The 18,137-nt window shown below is 37.9% G+C and overlaps 1 pseudogene; it reads left to right on the top strand.

Moving 5' to 3' along the window:
- Positions 1 to 16,606: 16,606 nt before the first annotated feature.
- LOC145611684 (triphosphate tunnel metalloenzyme 3 pseudogene) lies at positions 16,607 to 17,688 on the top strand (annotated as a pseudogene).
- The last annotated feature ends 449 nt before the right edge of the window (positions 17,689 to 18,137 follow it).

Below are 18,137 nucleotides of genomic sequence, written 5' to 3' on the forward strand. Positions count from 1 at the left end.
TTTTATCCTTTCCATTTGTTGATCCAGTAACTCCTGGGTGAAGGGTGATACTCTCGGCCTGACTATAGTCCTGGTTCCACGCCTTAGCGGCCCGCTATTGACCTCTTGCTGTCGGGACCCTGAATCCCCTATCGGCGTCCCATGAGTTGGTTGGCGTTCACTTGGAATAATTATTCCTCGATTTTGGGGTTGTGGCGGCGGTTGCTCGTCCGCCTGGTTGAACTAGCTTGCCAGATTCACAATCACAGGAATGGCCGGTGTATTAATTCGCCCCCTGTTGGCTGCAGCTTCAGCCTCCTTCCTTTTTCGGGACATCGCCTTCATTACCCTTGCCGTTACCTCTAACTCCTCTGGGGTAAATTCCTCCATGGGGTCCGACATTCGTGCGGGGCTTTGTTCTGGTGTTACCGGTGTGTTCACAGTATTCCTGTGGAGAAGATGAGTTTCATCCTCCACTTCAATCTCGGGTATTGCATTGACGGTCTTGTTTGCATTGACATTCAAAGTGCTGCTATCATACTGACGGTTTTCGGTTTCTGCTGTCGGTGTTATGCGTTCCTGGTTTTCTTCCATGACTGGCGAAGGTTATTTGGACGATAGAAGTTATTACTATCCCCTCCTTCTAGCGCCAACTGTTCCGGGTAATTCCGGCACAGATAATCTTCGTGGGTTGGTAAAGGTTTATCGTCCAATTACGCACCTGCACAGTCAACACAGATAAGCTAACCCGGGGGTTATCCGGGAATAACCTCTCCGATGCTAAAGTCAGCAATCCGATAAGAAGAAAGAATGAAGAGAGAGAAAGTGTTTTTGATGTGTAGAGAGAGAGAGAAAAAAATATTGTACCTTTGGATGAACATTTGCTTGGGTATATATAGAGAAATAACCAAGCTGGTGCCACCTATAACGATAGGTGGCAAACCGACCCCATAGGCAGCAGGTGCCTACGTGGTCTGAAGCAGCTCTCCACGTGGCCGTTTAGAAAGGCCGTTATGGACATTTGAGCTTTCTTACTAATCAGTTGTTTCTGTGTTATTATTGCATATTACCGGCTAATTAGCTATTACTACCGGTACTATCCCGTACAAGACGTACTTTGTAACTATTTTTATAGTATCATTAAAATCTACGAATAGTATGATAAAGAAACTCTTCATGACTTATGATAGCAAATTTTAACCACATTCGTAGTGGTAGAGAATGATATGCAGTTTGAATTTCTCAAGTTGTCTAAAAATTTCTCCAATTGCATATAATATAATAACTAGTATGTGATCTGGAGCGAAGGTGATACTTTAAATAATATTTTTATATTAAATGCTTTAAAAGTCTTGTTAACTTTTACATTATGAGTAAATTAGAATAAAATTACGAAAAAACTTATTTTGGATTTATTTGTTGTTTTTAGGATATTTTGACAATTACCACCTTCTATTATGTCCATTTTAGCAATTACCACCTTCTATTTTTTATTTTGAAAATAATCACCTCCTATTTTCAAAAACATCAAAACTTACCACCTTCTTGCCTCCCAACTTCCACATGACGTCATTTTGGGCTCATTCTTTCCCTTTCCTCCCTATTTCTTTCACATTTCTCATTCTTAACTCGATTCTCATCCCCCCTCTCACTTTTTTCCCCCAAACAATCAAAAAACACTTCAATTCACTCCTCCAAATCAAAATTGACGAACAATTATTGGTGGTTTGGAGGAAAAAAAGTGAAAGGGGAGATGAGAATCCAAATAGGAATGAGAAATGTGAGGGAATAGGGAAATAAAGGAAAGAATAGACCCAAAATGACGTCACGTGGTAGTTGGGGGGCAAGAAGGTGGTAATTTTTGATGTTTTTGAAAATAGAAGGTAGTAATTTTCAAAAAAAAAAAAATAGAAGGTGGTAATTGCTAAAATGGACATAACAGAAGGTGGTAACTGTCAAAATTTCCTTGTTTTTATTCTATACATTCTAATACTTGTATTTTGGAGTAATAGAATATGATTGATTTCTAGCTAAGATGGTGATACATGTAGTTTTCATTCAATGATGTTAAAGATCATTGAATAACGATGTTAATACACAAATTTAGAAACGCCTACAAATAGCAAAATTAATTAAGTTTTCTTCTGACACAAAGTGATGAGCTAGTCGATCACATATCAAGGTTGACAAGTGAGGGATTACTTAGGGATCAGAATTCCACAAATAAATTGAAGAAGTGGCCTAAATTTTCTCATGGCAATTTAATCAATGAGCAAATGTTGAATTTAACCAACTAAATTAATCGGCATTTTGACAAAATAAACAAAATGTTTACTAAAGATGTAGAAACATAAGTAATACTCTGTATATAATGAATTCATAGTGTACGTGTTTGTTATTACCTACTTTTTTTGTTCGGATATAATTTGAGAACCGAACTATAGAATTCAATCAAAGTAAGCATATAGTCAGATAAAAAGAGATCGAAATACATGCATACTAGCAAAATTATAGATAAATTGATAACACAATCATAATTATATATAGTTGAGCAGATCCAATTTGTTACTACTGCAAAAGGCCAAAAGGGCATGCATGACATTTGATTATAATTATATAATCATAATGTTGAGCAATTAGGTTTTGATGATTATAAACTAATGATGATTATCTATCTAACGTGTATGTTAAGTTGTGCATAGAAAGAGCAAGTTATGTTTGGAACAGGATACAAGGAACCTGAGCAATGACAAGTATATATACAAGGAACTTGAGCAATATAGGATAAGCAATAGAGGAACAAGAACAATGATAAGTGTTACGGTTGTTAAGCATGATGATGGCTAAGGAACCATGAAGGTAACTATGTAAATAGGTGTTTACATATGTTAGCTTCACGAGGTAAGTATCCTATACATATATATGTCATGTATGTGTAGAAGTCTTTTAATTTAGTTTAGTTTTCTTTACTGTTTTTATAAATGAAAAAACTAACCTTCTGAGTTGCTTTGTTATCCTCAGAAGTTTGCTCAGTTTGTCATCATTAAAAGGGGCAACTTGTTGACCCTTATGAGGTTTTGATGATGATGTTAAGAATTGAGCAAACTTCCATTTAATAAGGATTTTCTAGTGTTGTGATGTTTGCAGGTTCAGTAAGCGTTGAGGGCTGAAGTAGGAACTGAAACAGAGGAACTTTAGAAGATCCATGAGGATACAAGTAAAGTTAGAAGAAGAGTTCCAGAAATGGAACTTCCCGAAGTTTCTCAACAGGAACTTCAAACGGGTGTAACGACCTGGTTCTGGTGTAATGCTGGGGCAAACCCTAAGATCCAGAATATATCAAGACTACAGGATTCCAGAACAAGAGTTTCAGAGAAGCAACATGAAGACAGAGAAATAGAAGTATATTGCTCTAGGATTCATGTAAGTATGTTCGACATAAAAGTCGGTCTGGAACAAGTCTATATAGAACCTAGGTGAACTCCAAACAGTCAATGAAATTAGAGTAACTGACTTGTCAGGAACTCGGAGACTGTCAGAGTTCAGGAACCTAATAGGAACTTAAGTGTGCACGTTGTTAAAAGTCGGTTTTAATGATATATATATTTACCTTATATATGCATATCTTTTAGGGATTTGGTTTTACTGAATAAAGATATTTATCTTCTAATAAATCCCTTTTGGAAAAAGATAAATTTTGTTTAAAAAGTATTTTTAAACTAAAAGATAAGATTGGAATTAAATATGATTTTATGTTAAGTTTATCTTATTATTATTGACAGATTTTATTCTTAACAAAAAGATATATTTTCGGAAAACTTGTTTTTAGAAAATATCTTTTAAACTTATCTTTTCAGAAAATCTATCTTTTTCAAGATGAAATGAATAATTCGAGTGTACTATAAATATGCTCATATGTATTCATTCAAAGTCGAGGCTGACGAAGTGTAGTGGTCGTGCTTAATGGTTTTAGCCTTCACCACGAAGCTAAGTCAGTTCTCCTGGTCAAAGTTCCTATCAGGTTTTGGTTACAGTATGTCCAGTGAGTTCCAGACAGGTCTCGAGTGTTCAACATATTAGTTTTATCTCTTTATTCATAGATATGTATTTAGGGATATTCAATGAGATCTTGTAATGGGAAAAAGGGTTTTTGAGTGTTTTGTATTTTGGGGTGAGATTGTGAATTCTCTTAAATTCACACAAGTGATGAGTTTGAAATCTCGTAAAATTCGAGTGGTAGTTAGTCACCCCGAGTGTGTCTTGGGTTGCAAGTGGGAAAAAGGAACCTGAGTGTGTCTTAGGTCGAGAAAGGAACCTGAGTGTGTCTTGGGTCGAAAAAGGTGCCTGAGTTTGTCTTAGGTCTGATAGGATAGGTTCCTGTCAATCAGCAAGTGTCTTAAGAGGAACTTGCGAAGCAAAGGTCTGTGTAATAGGTTGTACTAGGAGAGTTGCCTATTATAGTGGAATTTGTTTATAAGTCCCAATAGGGCCGAGGTTTTACTTCCAGTTAGGCACTGGATGGTTTCCTCGTAAAACTTGCTGTGTGCTTTAAGTTCCTTTACGCATTAATTGTTTATTTCCGCTTAAGTTCCGCGATTGGAACCTACTACCATTCACCCCCCCTCTTGTAGTAGTTCATCTAAACTAATACATAATTATATAAATTATTTTGTCCATTTTAGTCTTTCAAATAGTTTAAATTGAGTTATTTTTGACACCTCTATTATTATAATGTTCAATACAAGTATTTCTATACTCTATATACGGAGTACATTACATTTGATTTATGCTCGTACTTTGTTCTAATATAACAGGGTTGTCAAAAGGTACAAATAAGTTACGGAGTAAGAACTTTACACAATAAGACCGGGTTAATAATAGAGATTAAAGAGGGTTTATTGCTCACTATTATTTGTTTGTCACTAGTTAAACCATGCTACAATCGATGAACATCCTTGGGAGTTGGGGTACTTTTGCCATATCATAGAGATTAGAGAGGGTTTATTGATCACTGTATTCTTGAAACTTCAGTAAAATTACAGCAATAATACATCATTGCATATAACAAATACTTCTAGCTAGAATTAGGAACGAGCCAAGCAATGTAATTACTAGAACAGACATGAAAAAAGAAACATTATTATTGTAAATTAAATTATCTTAATAATTCTCCTAGGACTTATGTAAACGTACTTAGCTTACAATTGATAAATTATTTGCTACTTTGAAGAATAATAGATCGAACATTGGTACGTAAATTATTCTTTTTTAATTAAAAGGCGCGGGCGCGGGAGCAAAAGCACCCCCATCGCTCCCAGGGGAAGGAAACAAAGGTGGAAATGCCCCGCCGCTGCCACCACCACCACCAATACTAGGTGGAAAAGGATGTGGTAAAGGCGATGATAAAGGTGGAATTGGAAAACTACCTCCACCGCTACCACCACCACCTCCGCCACTCGAACACAAGCTCTTAAAAAAGGGAACTATAAAAGGATTTTCAGGAAGTAGTTTAGGTAAACATTCATCATGAATCTCCTCTAAAGCCTTGCAACATGGTTGACTTAACTTCCCTAAATTAGCCCAAAAGCTAGCAACACATTTTTCTATATCTGATATGGGTGGAATGCACCCTTGAATAGCATCATTTGGAATGGATCTACTACCATATCCAATATCAAATAAGAGTGTCATGCATAATATAAGGGTTAAATATTTAAACCCTAAAATCTTTGAAGAATAATTTTTTGCCATGGTTCGTTTAAATTATATAGTTGTAGTTGTATTTGTTTTGGTTTAATTTGTGTAATTTTGTTAAACAAAAATCGTGAGGGTTTAAATAGTGTAATTTGGAGTGTATTATAACTCCTTGGGTAAATTAATTCTTTTGAACGGTTGATTGAATGGATTTGTTTTTGTAGGTTATTAGTAGATTAATGCTAATTAGTAATTATTCATTTCGTTATAGGTTCTTTTTAAGGTGTAACTTAACAATATGTCTTACTATAGTATTCAATTTATTTATTAAATTAATTAGACCACCCATCAAATTGGTAATAATGTTGAATTTGCACTGTAGAGGTTGTTATAACATGCACCGATGCACGGGGAATCCAAGAATGTACAATTAGTACTCCGCATTGACGTATATAGTCTCAGGACTTAGTCATTTATAAATGAATTTTTATTCAATTCCTTTAGAAGGTAGCATTTTTATTTGTCTCATGAACTTTTTATAAATGACAACGAACGGACACACATGAGCATGATGAACCTATGCTAGGAAGGCAATTGGTAACACATGACACGGCCAAGGCATATATATGTATGACCCTGACCACCATATAGGCGGTCTCTTGGATGAAGTCCCTTGGGAAGCATGAAATACTAGAATTCATCTTGATGTCTCTAACCTTGTAGGATTTGAAAATACACGAAATAAAACCATTTTTTTTGGATCTTGGGACATGACGTTGATAACTCAAGTAATAGTAGTAGGTAATGTATTTTGAAGTCGGACGGTTCATTATTTAAAATCTTAATACTAATCGATCACATAAAGGCTTAAGATGACCTCGATGAATTAATGATAAGAGGGATGCATGTCCAAATTGGATAAAATAATACGGAATAATTAAGATCAAAAGTAAAGTATAATGGTGGTCTGGATTGGACGGATGGGGTTGGATGGATCTCCAATCATCCACCCTAATTCATCCGTCCCGATCCATCCATCTTTCATTTAACATCTGCTTAAGTTTGGATTTTTATATGTATATTTGGATTGAGTGGATGATTATCCATCGGATACAAATGATATTGCCACCCAAACAAGCGAAGGCTAAACAAATTGTGAAGATTTCAATGCTATATTTATTTTTAGAAGATAGAATTATATACTCTATGGGAAGAGTAGGTTCGTTTTTTTATAAGACTACTCCGTATAATCTAATGAATAATCATAATAGAAAATCGAGAACAGAAAATTATAATAATTGTTGTCGATAATAATGATTCATTTCTCGATGGCTATATAATCTATTTGGTGTTTAAGCAAGTTGACATAATCTGCAATACTATTATTCTCTCTAAAATTATGTTGAGACTAAAAAGAGTCGAATTAAAGGAATAGTTCCTTGACATATATGCATGGAAATATCTTGGTGCATTGGATGTTATGTTTGATATATAACGAAGCAGCGTAAAAACTTCCTTTGTTAAGTTTATTGTCATCAATTATAGGATTGGGGTTGGCTAATGGCTAATTAATAAGTTACGTGATATATCTTTTTAACAATGCTAGTGAATTCGATCACCCCATTTTTGAGCTTGCTTTAATTTGGTAAAGACGATTAAGCTTGTTATCATGTATCCAAAACTTTAAGCTAAGCCTTCATATTTTAGTTTGAAATCAAACATAATTAATCTTTAATCAACAACCTTGCTTGGTTTCACAATGAATATACCAACATATGATTGATCGATCTACGCACTAATAAAGGTCAATAAACTTTTGACAGTTAATCAAATAACCATACGTGTTTTCAGTAGTTTTTAAACAATACACGGGTAGTAAAGAATACTAACATTGTTGAACGAGTGTACTATATTGTAATTATTGATAATGCAACTCTTTTCCATAGGTTGATAGATAGATATCTATGCATCTATCTTTGAAAAATTCACATAATCTCTATACTACGTACTTGATAATATGATGGAACCATTGAACAATTAACGAGACCATACCACACACATAAGGGAAACACTATTGATTTATAATCCATATATATTATTTCGTAGTTCATACAATTAAGTATTGTGATGAACTAACTACTAGTTAATCTACAATAGACTTTATTTGATACTCTACTAACTCCATTAAAGCATAATACTTCATACAGATGAAAAAAAATATTTTAGATCATTGTATTGGACGATTATTCTTCCTTAGAAGGTGTGGGAGGACTAGCACCCCCTCCGATTCCAGGACTAGGCAACAAAGGCGGTAATGGAATACCCCCTCCACCACCACCAATAGGTGGTATAGGCAACAAAGGCAGTAGTGGAATACCTCCTCCACCACCACCAATAGGTGGTATTGGCAACAAAGGCGGTAGTGGAATACCTCCTCCACCACCACCAATAGGTGGTATTGGCAACAAAGGCGGTAATGGAACACCACCTTCGTCTTCGCCACCACCTCCAGCAATTGTAGATTCCTTTGGAATGGATCTGCCACCATATCCAATCCCAAATGAGAGTGTCATGCATAGAATTAGGGTTAAATATTTGAATCCTAAAATCTTTGAAGAATAATTTTTATCCATGGTTGGTTTAAATTGTGTTGTGTTTGTTTTGGTTGATTTGTGTTATATGTTAAAAAAGAGTAAAATTGTTAGGCATTATATAGTTTTTTTTTTTTTTTTTTGACAAAGAGAACTAAGAAATTAAAAACGTAAACAAATAACACGACGACTACGAGCTAAACCAGCGAGGTGATGAGCAAAGCCAACTTCCGTCCGGGAAACCTTTTGGATGGAAAACCTGCAAAAACTCTGAATAATCTGCCGAATTTCCCGTAATATCCAAACAACTGAAATAGCTGCAGAGGAATGGCCTTCAATGGAAGTCTTAGCAGAACAGCAATCCGTATAAAGTCTCACCCTCGAATAGCCTTTATCCCGAATATGACGCAACCCAAGCAGGCAGGCCAATAACTCAGAATGAAGAGCCGATGACGCCAAAGCTGCCTGGACCCCACCTCCCTCGACCGAAGAACCCAAATTAGAGCAAAAAAACCAGCCCATACCAGCACGGTGGTCCTTATCAAACCAAGAACCATCAGTGACCAGACAGATATCATAAGGGCTTGAAGGCAAGAAGGTTGAAGACAGTCAGCAAATTCCCTAGCCTTTCGACTTCGAAAACTCCATCTTCTGCCATAGCAAAAATCCCCGCAGGAGAATACACCTCCGAACGAAATCTAAGATTATTCCTTGCTAACCAAATAGCCCACAAGAAAGCAAGGAACTCATCTAAACCATCCCAGTTCTTAGCAGTCGCAAAACTGGCAATAGACGTAACCAACCAAGCTTCAAAGTTCTGACCTACAGTCAAAGTCCGAATCACCTCTAGCTGGTGAGTAGCCCTGACCAAACAGGTGAACTCACAGATTTGAAAGAGGTGAGGGGCTGTCTCAAGAGGACAACGACAAAAACCACAAAAAGGAGAAATAGGCACCCCTTTTAAGATCAGAACATCCGCCGTCGGAAGACCATTGTGAAGAAGTTTCCAAATAAAGATCTTCCATTTCGGTAAGATCGGAAGACCCCAAAATTTCCGCCACCAACATGGAAAAATAGTGGAATGCATCGTCCTCATTAATCCACTATGATTCAAAACCTGAGCATACGCTGATTTAGTAGAAAAAGCACCGTCCCGAGTGTATTTCCAGTACACAAAATCATCCATTTGCTCATGCGGTCTTTCCAAACCCAAAATAGAAGTGGCAATAGGAGGGGGAAAGAGTTGGCGGACACGAGTACTATCCCAACCATGAGAAATAGGATCAATAATATCCGACACCAGCGAAGGAAGGTCGTCCACTGGAATGGAATCCTTGAAACGTACAGACAGTCTTGGAACCCAGTCGTCAGCAGTAATATTGATCTGAGAACCAAAGCCCACCTTCCACATCACACCTTGAGAGAGAACTCGGGCCCCTTCCAACAGACTCCGACAACCCCAAGAAGGACGTGCAGGTAAAGGAGAAGCTTTATAGTTTATAAGATGAGGATACCGAGCCCGGTAAACTCGCGAAACTAAAAGTTGTGGATGGTGAATTAAACGCCACATTTGTTTGGCTAGTAAAGCTGAATTAAAAGAGGGCACATGCCGAATGCCCAAACCCCCTAACCCCCGAGGAAGATAGAGGGCAACCGAAGGGGTCAAAGCTAGACCCCGCGAAGAATCACTATTCTTCCACCAAAAGCGAGTCAGAAGACGACCAATACGATCTGAAATAGTCGTCGGAAGCTTAAACACCGAAAGGACATGATTCAAAGAAGCGATGACCACTGTATTGATAAGGACTAATTTGGCCGCTGCCGATAAATGACGAGAACTAAAAGCAGACAATTTACGGGTCACCTTATCCACTAAAGACTGAAACTGATGACATTTAGCTCGTCCTAAATCCACCGGAAGACCCAAGTACAATCCCATCGAATCTTTAACTTGCATATTCAAGGCAGTACTCAAATAATCACGGTAATCTGTTGGAGTATTGGAACTGAATTTAACAAAGGATTTTTGAACACTAACCATTTGACCCGAAATGGAGCAAAAACGATCAATAACTTCCAAAAGATGGGCACAAGCCTCAGGATTAACTCGGAAGAATAACAGAGCATCATCCGCAAAGAACAAATGAGAGACCGAAGGTGCACGCCTAGAAATACGCAGACCCTGAAATAGCCCTTTATCCTCAGCTTTTCGCAACATTAACGAAAAAATCTCCATACATAGGACAAACAGATAAGGGGATAAAGGATCTCCCTGACGCAGACCACAAGCCGGTCGGAGAATCGAAGAAGGCTTCCCATTAATCAGAATATGGTAAGAAACCGTAGAAACACATTGCTTAATGAGCTGTATCCAATAAGGAGGGAAACCAAAAGCTTGTAGCACATTCCAAAGGAACTCCCAATTAACTCTGTCATATGCCTTGTTCATATCGAGTTTCAGAGCGGCCGAACAACTCCTAGAACTGGAAGAATTCATATACGAGAGAATTTCATGAGCAATTAGACTGTTGTCTGACATTAAACGACCCGGAACAAACGCAGATTGTGATTCCGAAATTAGAAGTGGCAAGACCTTCCGCAACCGAGCTGTCATACACTTTGCAATACATTTATACAGCACATTACAAAGACTAATTGGACGAAACTGAGATGGGTTATCAAGATGCTCAACCTTAGGCAAAAGGACCAGAAAAGTACGATTCCAGTCCTTCAACAGATAACCTCGAGCAAAAAAATATTGGATCGTAGAAGTAACCTGGGGACCCACAGTCGCCCAATGAGATTTGAAGAAGGCAGCCGTAAAACCATCTGGCCCAGGGGATTTGTCATTTCCTATCTGGAAAATCGCATTCCGAATTTCTTCCGCAGAAAATGGAGCCAAAAGTTGCTGCTGATGAAAGGGACTAATCTTTGGGGTCTCTAAATCGTCCCAAAAACCTGGAAAACTAGGTGAAGGACTATGATGACAATTATAAAGTTCTGAGAAATGGCTAAGCAGAAGATTCTCAATTCCCACCGGATCAGATATCCAATCACCACAAGTATCTTGCAAACTAAAGATTTTATTCCGTCGCCGCCTCTCTTGAACTGAGGAAAATAGAAGACGGGAAGTAGTTTCACCAAAAGCATCCCATTTGACTTTAGATCGCTGTTTCCAATAGAGAAATAAAGCTTGGACTTGAGTAATTTTCTGCTCTCTAGTATGCAGAAACTGAGAACCTGCCATGATAGAGTCTAGAGACGCAGCCTGAGAACCCAGTGAAGTCTGTAAATCTTTCCAGTCAATGCCCCAACTCTTTTTGTGCTGCACACACCATTTCAACAATCGTTGTCTCAGATGTAGCAACTTCTGGGATAAGACAAACATGTGTGACCCTGGAAGATGAAAACTCCAAGCAGACTGTATTAATAAAGCGATCTCACGAATATCTAAACACCAATTTTCAATCCGATAAGGGGCTTTCCTAGAAGAACTAGGCATTCTCTCACGTAAAATGATAGCTGCATGATCCGAGAAAAGGATTGGCTGGTGACTGAGAGTTGCATCGGGATTAGAATCTAACCAAATACTAGAAGCATATGCTTTATCCAGTCGTTCAAAAGTAGGGTTTCGTAACTGACCATTTGTCCAGGTAAAAGGAGACCCTGTGAATGGAATGTCAACCAAACCAGAACCTATTTTCCATTCTAAAAAATCATAACGACCAGGAATCGAAACAGCTCCTCCCAATTTATCATCCATATATTCTACTTGGTTAAAATCACCCAGCAAAACAACATTAGGGTAATGGTTTAAAATATGTGAGAGTTCATCCCAAACAGTAGAACGTAAAGAAATGTGAGGCGACCCATACACAAACACTACAAATTTTATTATTTGTCCAGGAACTACAACTTTACAAAAGATAACATGCGAAGAGACTGAAATAGGAACTACAGAAATCGGGGAAAACCAAAAAACCACCAACCCCCCACTAAGACCTATAGCATCCGAACCGCAAAAACCATCAAAAGCTAAGCCAGACAACTTATCTACAGCAATATGTACAGGAACTAAAGTTTCCATTAAGAACATGATGTCGATGCCAAACGAGCGGACTAGAGAGGACACATATGGAACTTTGGGGGAGTCCGCTGCACCAAGGCCCCTGCAGTTCCAAGCCGCCACATTCATGGTGGCTGTGGTGGCCCAGACCGGGGAGCCACCTCACCCTCAAAAGAAGAAGATGAATCAGTAGAAGAAGTGTCTCCCAAAGAGACACCCTTGCGCTTCTTAAACGGCTTAAGACAAGCAAAAATAGCAGAGTTTGCATCTTCAACCGTCAATGGAGGAGTAACTGGTTCATGAGAGGAAGCCACACGCTTTCGAGAACAACCCTCCTTCACCCAAGTCCAAATTAGGCATTATATAGTTGTATGTACGTACTAGTTGTTGGAGGAGGGCGTTATAACTCCTTAATTAGGAGTAATGTATATGTTTTGAACGGTTGATTAAATGCATTTGTTTTTGAAGGTTAATAGCTTAATAATGCTAATTAGTTTGTCACAAGGTTTTTTATGGTGTAATACTGTAATGTATATGTAACATATATCTTAAAAATTTTCAATTTATTTAATTAAGGCACCATCAAATTAGTATTAATGTTAAATTTGCTTAGCCATTACTCATACATTTTTTGAAGGAGAACATGGAGAAGGTTACTATTAGCATGAACATTATTGCAAATCAAGCTCCGTTAAAGCAGTAATACTTTTACGAAAAAGAGTTCATGCAAAAAACTAATCTAACAAAAATTAGAGCAATCCGAGTAACAAATACATATACTATCATCCACTAATTGCATTAAATTAAACATCAAAATGGCATATTAGAAACCAACTTAATTTAAATTAGTAACCACGCACACATACATCAAATAAACTTCTACTAGTTGATCATTTAGTTTCTCGAATTATCTGTTATCCGAGGCCTCGAAACCTCCTCGATCCACTTCCTTGCAAGTTCGAGCATCCAGGGTGCAGCGACCCTCCCAGCAGTTACAATAGGCGGTCCGACAATCGGTATTTGCTGGACTAACTCTGTTACCATCGTTAGTCCAGCTCCAAGTATAAACCACCAGAAACTCATCTTTTAATACTCGTTATTTCCAAGTATTTTCTACGGGTTTTTCACCATATGCCCTTGAGTTTTTTGTTTATTCACCATACACCCCTAAACTTTTTTAAATTCATCATATACTCTCGAGTTTCACAAAAATACACCATATACCCTTCATGATTAATGATTGTTAATTTTGCCAATCATTAAAATTAATTATGAACCGAAACCATCCTACATACATTCCCCTACCCCCGAAACCACCTACATTCCTTTTTTCACTCCTAAAATCACCTAAATTTCCTTTTCTCATCCTCAAAATCAATCATACGTATATGGTTATGGAGAATTGGAGTGGTTTCGGGGGCTGGAAAAAGAAGAGGAGTGGTTTTGTGGATGAGGGGGAGAGGTCTAAGGTGGTTTTAAGGTATAATTAACCAAATTTCACTCATCTTATTTTCATTAGGGGTATATAGTAAATTTTTGTAACAACTTAGGAGTATATGGTGAATTTGAAAAATTTCGTGAGTATATGGTGAATAAACAAAAAACTCAAGGGTATGTGGTGAAAAAACCGTATTTTCTACTAGTTGAAAACTTTTGGATTATATTAATTTGTTAAGACGTAGCAAATGCATGCATATGAAATGGCATGTAGTGCAACTGTGCATGCATACACATATATATATAGAGTGAAAATGTACAGGGTTTACGGAAATTTCATGAAATGCCCCTGAGTAATTTTTTTATTCACCAAATACCCATCAAAACTTTTAAATTCACCAAATACTTATGAGTTTAAAAAAATTTCACCAAATGCCCTTAATGACTAACGGCGGTTAATTCCGTTAGTCATTAAGGTTAATTAGGCCACGTGGCATGCTGCAATTGGTTCTCTTTTAATTAATTAATCAATTAATTTAATTAATTACTTAATTAATATAAAAAAAAAATTAAACCCACCCCCACCCCCAGCCACCCCCCTCCCCTACCAACCCCCTGCCAGCGGCCGCCGGCGCCGGTGGTCCTTCTACCCTTAGCCGGAACCGGCGCCGGTGGTCCCTTTTCGCCGGCGAGGGCAGCCTCCCCACCCTCCGACACCCCCTCCCCTACCCCCAGCCCCCTCTCCCGACGTTTCCCGTGCCCTTAAACCCTTGCCCAACCTCGAAAAACACCCCCCTTCCTTCGCGCCCGGCGCCCAAACCTCCTCCTCGGCGCCGGCGAACCACTTTCGCACCACCCCCCGCCATCCCCACCCCCTTTCCCCCCTAAACCACCACCCAAAAAACCAAAAAACCCTTTAATCGAAAAACCCCCAAATCGAAACCCTAGATTTTCGATTTGGGGTTTTTTCGGTTTTTAGGGTGGTGGTTTAGGGGGGAAAGGGGGTGGGGATGGCGTGGGTGGGGCGAAAGTGGTTCGCCGGCGCCGGGGAGGAGGTTTGGGCGCCGGCCGCGAAGGAAGGGTGGTGTTTTTCGAGGTTGGGCAAGGGTTTAAGGGGGCGGGAAACGTCGGGAGAAGGGGCTGGGGGTAGGGGAGGGGGTGTCGGAGGGTGGGGAGGCTGCCCTCACCGGTGAAAAGGGACCACCGGCGCAGGGGGAGGGGTGGGATCTGGCGGTGGTGGCGGTGGCGGTGGCAGGTGGTTGGTCGTTGGGGGTTGGTGGGTCTTGGGTGGTTGGGGTTTTTTTAAAAAAAAAAAATTTTAATTTTTTTTTATTTTTAAAGTTTTTTTTTAATAAATTTTTAAAGTTTTTTTTAATAAATAATTAACTAATATTACAACAACCAATTAGAGGCTGCCACGTGGCATATTAGTCATTAAGGGCATTTGGTGACATTTTTCTTAAACTCAAGTGTATTTGGTGAATTTGAAAGTTTTGATAGGTATTTGGTGAATAAAAAAATTACTCAGGGGCATTTCATGAAATTTCCGTTTTTTTTTTCATTTTAAAAAACTTTTTTTTCATGATAAACTCTTGAGTTTCTAAAGATAACACAATTACTATAATAATGGACCAATTACCATTGCTCCTAGGAAGTTGAAATTTTTTATTGCTGCCCGACGTTTACATATTTACATGGAAGTCGTATTTAGTATTTACATTATCTAAGTTCGAGTGTATATTTACATGAAATTAGTGTAATCCCTAAAAAGTTAATTATACTACGGAGTAATACCGAGTGTATAATACGATGGACTTTTTTTTTTTTTTTTTTTTTTTTGAAAGCATACGATGGACTTGATTACTCGATTGTTTGGTTATTTTACTTGTTTAGATGGAAAATGAAAAATTGCTATGAAATGCATGGGTCATTTGTTGTTTCATTTGTTTGTTTAACTAGAAAATTTAAGAAAATGATTTGTAACATTCCAAGGAAATTGAAATTCTCACGTAGCAAGTGATTTTTTATTGGATCCTCAATCATTCACAATCTAGGTCGAATGAATCATAAATTCCCAACTTTAACATCAACTAACTAGATACATAAAACTTTTTTTTTTTTTGTTAAAATTTACAGAGTATCTAACCAAAGAATACTTCTTACTGAAATTTAAATTCGAGCTTGTAGAATACGTACAATGTAATTCTCAATTCAACCAAAAAAGCATTGTCTTGATGGTTGAAATAATACTCACTCCGTCCTATTTCCACCCACTCTCATTCTTTGGGTCCTAACCCCGATGCTAGAATCGCAAACTCTAAGGTCCAAACTTGTACATATCTTGTTTCTAATTGCTCTATCCGTTACTATTTAATAGACACAATTTTAATTATTGAATCATATTCTCTAGACTGGTTTACTTACAACTATTATGAAGGTACGACTTATGAGAGATTCTAATCCAATATAATCTTTCTATTACTCCGTATAAGTTACGAGAGATTCTAATCCAATTGAATCTTTCTCCTTTTAAGAAAAAAAGAAAGAAAAAATAAATACGCATTAGCTATTCTAATTTCTAAATCATAACAGTTTATTTATCACGAATTCACCACTCAAACTCAAAATAATTTGTTCACCCATAAAAATATCCGAAATAAGTAAATAATCCAACCCAAACCTAACTAAAACCCAACCCAACCCGACCCGAACTATATTGTGATCCAACCCGAATTGACGCCTCTTCTTGCGTGCCTTTCAGTTAGATTTGATTTATGGCTTACTACTAACACAAAATTTTTGAAACACTACTAAGTACTAACACAAAATCAAACCCAGAAAACAGAGTCATTTTCTGATTTTCAGAAGAAAACGAGAGAGAATAATGCTGAGAAGAAAACCAACAAAAATCGAAGTAAAATTAGAAGACAAAGAAGAACTCCAACAACTCCAATCACGCTTCACCACACCTTCTTCTACCTCCGACACCACCTCCTCCGCCGCCGCAACAACCACCACCACCACCACCACAACTCTTCTGCAACACTTCGATCGATCTTCCTCCAAACCCCAACGAATCGGCCTCTCTTCCCCTTAACAATGGAGGTCGAAGTCAAGCTCAGACTCCCTCATTCCGCCGCACACCAATCTCTCTCCTCCGTCCTTTCCCCGTTTCTCCGGCGAACCCACTTTCAGCACAACGTCTTCTTCGACGGCGCCAATTCCGAGCTCTCTGCGCTTCGTGCTGTTCTTCGATTGAGGTTTTATGGTGAAGATCCCCAAACAGCAGAACGCTGCGTTTCGAGTCTTAAAGCTAAAGCAGTTCTTGTTAATGGGGTTAGTAGAGTTGAGGAAGATGAGGAAGATGTTGATCCGTTTGTGGGTCGGGAGATTTGGGCTAACCCGAATTTAATTGGTTCGTCGGATTCTAGGGTTTTGAAGAGGGTGAAGGAGGAATTTGGGGTTAAGGATGAATCTGGGTATGTTTGTTTAGGAGGGTTTAAGAATGTAAGAGGGGTTTATGAATGGAAAGGGTTGACATTAGAGGTGGATGAGACACTGTTTGATTTTGGGACTTTGTATGAGATTGAATGTGAGAGTTCTGAGCCTGATAAAGCTAAGGAGATGATTGAAGAGCTCTTGAAGGATAATGGGATTCCTTATTCATGCTCTAAGATGTCGAAATTTGCCATCTTTCGATCCGGGGAACTTCCATTGTGAGTGGTGTTGGATTTCATTGCTCTGATCATACTTTGTTTAATGCTATTTGTATGCTTGGCTTTATAATATGGTCTTTTGTTAAGTGTAATTTTACTTTGACATTGATTATATGATTGAGATATTTCAATAATTGAACAGCTTATGTATTGTATTTGCTATGGTCTAATGGTGTGTTAAATACATTGTTTGATGATTGTTCAACTGTGTTTTTTGCATATGATAATTGATAATTGTAAAGTGCTTGGTTATCCGGTTGATTCTTCTAGTTCTTTACATTTGATGAACCTCGTCTTATTGGCTGCTAGAGGCTATGCTCTTTATTGCATCTATGCCTTCACAAATAATAGTGTCTGAATGATGAAAGACGATATAAAAAATGTACAAATGTTTCGTGCAATCACAAATAATAGTGTATGAATGATGAAAGGCGATATAAAAAATGTACAAATATTTCTTGCAATCACAATTTAGATCTTGCGATGGTAGTTTTAAGTTGAGTGGAATCTTTTTCAATGCTTAATTATTGGTATTGATGGTGTAATATTGTTGCTAGATGCTGTTGAGGCATGATTGTATGCCTTGGATGCACAAGCAAATGTTATCACGTTCTAACAAATTATTATACATTTTTTGAGATGTTGTGTGCTTGC

Source organism: Chenopodium album, chromosome 24 (assembly GCF_948465745.1).
Source record: "Chenopodium album chromosome 24, dcCheAlbu1.1, whole genome shotgun sequence".
NCBI lineage: Eukaryota > Viridiplantae > Streptophyta > Magnoliopsida > Caryophyllales > Amaranthaceae > Chenopodium > Chenopodium album.